The following is a 3,904-nucleotide window of genomic DNA, read 5'->3' as shown; positions in this document are numbered from 1 at the left end:
TCGTCATCATCGCTATCGCTCCAAGTGGCTATTAGTGCTTTCTTCTTTCCCTTGTCAACCTTCTTCTTGAGAGGGCACTCATTTGCATAGTGGCCTTGTTGTTGATAGTTGTAGCATGTTACTTCCTTGTCCGTCTTCTTTTTGAAGTTGTTTCCTCGCATAAATCTTTCGAATTTCTTGCGAAGAGTGCATATCATCATCATCTTCTTCTTCGATTTGGGTGGATAAGGAAATCCCCTTTGCCTTGGTCTTTTCATCCTCCCTCTTTGACTCTTTCCTTGTAGACACTTCTAACTCATTGGTTTTAAGGGTCCCATGAAGTTGATCAAGGTCATACGATGCGGTGTCGCCTTTGTTGGACTCAATGATGGCAGTCCTCTTGACATCCCACTCCTGGGGTAAGGCGCGTAGAGCTCTCCTCCATACTTGCTTGGTTGTATATTGTTCTCCAAGTTGGGCTATCTCATTGATGATTTGAGAGAGCCTTCGGAACATTGTATCTACATCTTCATTGGATTCAATCTCAAATGTCTCGTATTTGAGTTGTAGAAGATCTATCTTTGTCTCTTTGACTTGGTTGGTTCCTTCGTGGCATATCTCCAATTTGTCCCAAATCTCTTTTGCGGAGGAGCACATTGAGATCCGGTTGTACTCGTTCATATCTAAGGAACAATGCAAAATATTCATAGCTTTAGCATTTTGAGATATCAATTTCATATCCTCCTTTGAAAAGTCGTCCATTCCCTTAGGAATTTTGACTCCCTCAACCTCTTTCGTAGGTATGTAGGGACCTTTCACAGTTACTTTCCAAAGGACATAGTCTACGGATTGGATATATAGGGACATTCGATTTTTCCAATATCCATAGTTTATGCCGTTGAAAAGAGGAGGACGATTGGTTGATTGCACTTGAGCATAATTGCTAGCTAGATTTGCCATAGAGTCTTTTTGAAAATATTTTGTAAAAAGGTGGCTCTGATACCACTTGTTAGAACCTAATTGGGGGGCGGGGGGGGGGGGGGGGGGGTGATTTATGTTCTATTGGCAACTTTAGCAATTTAAAGCAATTATGCTAGTACGCAAGCGGAAGACTTAAAGCAATCAAAAATAAATGCGGTAAATAAATGCGTAAAATAAATAAAGCAGTAAAAGGGATAAGAGATGTTTATGAAAGTTCGACAATAAATCGTCTACGTCTCCCCTTCTTGGTTAAGATCGATTAACCAAGGATCCACTAGCACTTCAATGTCTTGGACTTTATGGCTCTGATAGGAGTCGTTTTTTTTGTGTTTTTATTGTTTGTTTTGTGTTTGTTTTGCTTTCGTTTCGTTTACTTATTGTCTGTTCTTTTCCATTCTTGTTCTTTTTATTGTTTTATTATGTTCGTATTCACTCCTCTGGTTTATCTATTTTTATGGCAAGAAATCACCAAGAAATGCCGATACTTGGTGGGAAGGTGATGCACAGTAGAGGCCATGCAGATAGAACAAGAAGAAAGGCAAAATTCTGGAAACGAAGAAGGGCGCACGGGCGGTCACTATCTACCGCGCGGGCGCATACACGGTTGAGAAAAACAGTAGCGCAAGGAATTTTGAGGCGCCCGAGCGGCCAATTTCTACTGCTCGGGCGCGTCGCGCAGTTTTTATTTTTTTATTATTTCGAGAGTTTATTTCGGAGAGGATTCTGGGGAACTATAAATACAATTATTTCTTTAGTTTTTGAGGGTTAGACGGGACGGATATCAGGAGACTACTGGCGGCTGAACGTTGGAGATTTCTCTTCTCCGTTGGGAGTTTTTCCTTTTCTTCTTCTTCTTAATTTTTATGTTGAACATCTTGGAGATTGAATTTTTGTAATGAATTCTAGTAGCTAAACTATTATTTTGTTGGAATCGAGGGGATCCTAATCCCGAAACACTGTAGTGTGATTGAAACACCGGACGTATTGGGAATTGATTTATGTTTATAATTGATTTTATCATGTTTTTCTTTCTATGTTAATGATTAGCTACTTTTAACATAGATTCGTAAATTATGAATTGCTGTCGAGAGATAGGTTTATAATTAGGACGAATGATATAATACATGGACTTAAAATATGCATAGAGATATGGTATTTAGTACATGTTGATAGCCATAGACCACCAGGTTGAAAGTTGTAGAATTCATAGAACGCAAAACAATCAGTCGTGATAAATAATTAGAGAGATTTAATTATTTCACTGATTTGATTAGTTTGGCATCACCTCGAGAGAGAATGTCAATGTTATAGGAACTTCTGTTAAATTTATAAAAATAAATTAAGTTCCAATCGTCCAGTTCAATTAGGGAAAAGGTGAACCGAAATTCCAACAAAATCATTTTGAATTGTTATTCTTCAATCTGAGATTTGTTGGCTTGGTTGTGAAATTTAAGTTAATTTATATTGAGTTTTAATTTTAGATGTTAGTTAATTCACAAATCACTTTTTCGATACTTTGTGTAGTTAAAAATTGAAAAGACAAATTATTTTCGTTAGTCCCTGAGGACGATACTCGTACTCAGTATATTATATTATAACTTGAATCGTGCACTTGCGATTTATTCGAGCTTAATTGATAGATATATTTACGTTGATTTTTCGTGTAGTATTTGCTCGATCAAGTTTTTGGTGCCGTTGTCGGGGACTAAATAGATTTTAATTTGTTTGATTTGATTTTTCTCTATTACAATTTTAATCATTCTTTTCCATCTGTGGACTGCAGGATTCTCTTGCAGTACATGCAACACTCACCTGAAGGACTATTGCCTTTTGATCCATAAATCGACAGAACCTTTCACAGAAGAAGAAGGCAACAGCAGCAAGAAATGGAAGGAGAACACGAACAAGAACCACCAGTTTACAGATCCATGATGGATCTTGCCTTACCAAATATTGAAGGTGCTCGACCAAGCATTATCCGGCCAACTGTAGCAGCAAATCACTTTGAGATAAAGCCGGCGATTCTTCAAATGGTTCAGAACACGCTTCAATTTGGTGGAAGTGTCATTGATGAACCCTATGTGCATCTCACAAATTTTTTAGAAATTTGTGATACATTCAAGATACAGGGAGTTTCAGATGACGCAATTCGTTTGCGTTTATTCCCTTTTTCACTACGAGACAAGGAGAAAGCATGGCTAACGAATTTACCTGCAGGTTCCATCATAACTTGGGATGATCTGGCTAAAGCTTTCCTCACCAAATACTTCCCACCATCGAAGTCAATGAAGCTGAGAGCAGACATCACAACTTTTTCCCAAGGTGAACAGGAAACATTTTATGAAGCATGGGAACGCTACAAGGATCTACTGAGGAGATGTCCACACCACCAATTACCAGACGGTCTTGTGGTACAAACTTTTTACTATGGACTTTCTCATTCAAATCGTACCATGTTAGATGCAGCTGCAGGTGGGAATCTACTGCGAAAGTCGTCGGAGGATGGTTATGAATTAATCAAGGAAATGGCAACCAGTAGCTATCATCCTCAATATGAAAAGAGTGGGGCCCGGAAATCAACTGGAATTCATCAAGTTGAAGCATTCACATCTGTGGCTGCTCAACTTGAAGTCATGAACAAAAGGATCGAGGAACTGAGTGTAGGACATTCGGCAATGCGAGTGCAAAAAGTATGGTGTGAAAAATGCGGTGCAGAGCATTTCACGAAAGACTGTCAAGCATTCTCTCAACCAGAGGGAGTTATGGCAAGCCACATGGGAAATCAGAATCGCCCCAGGAATGACCCATTTTCGAATTCATACAATCCAGGGTGGAGAAAACATCCGAATTTTTCATGGGGTGGACAGAATAATAAGCCATATGGAAATCAGAATTACAGCAGGCATCCTCAAGAGGAGAAATCAAGCTTGGAGCAGATGATGCA

General features: G+C 39.0%; 1 non-coding gene across 1 annotated transcript; it reads right to left on the bottom strand.

Moving 5' to 3' along the window:
- Positions 1-3,248: 3,248 nt before the first annotated feature.
- On the bottom strand, positions 3,249-3,355 carry LOC140876889 (small nucleolar RNA R71). The gene has a single exon (XR_012149119.1). It is a non-coding gene; the product is annotated as a small nucleolar RNA R71 (small nucleolar RNA).
- Positions 3,356-3,904: the final 549 nt, after the last annotated feature.

The sequence above is a fragment of the Henckelia pumila genome, chromosome 1 (genome assembly GCF_033568475.1).
Source record: "Henckelia pumila isolate YLH828 chromosome 1, ASM3356847v2, whole genome shotgun sequence".
Taxonomy (NCBI): Eukaryota; Viridiplantae; Streptophyta; class Magnoliopsida; order Lamiales; family Gesneriaceae; genus Henckelia; species Henckelia pumila.
Note: the sequence above shows the minus strand (reverse complement) of the source record. Positions and strands in the feature narration are given on the sequence as shown.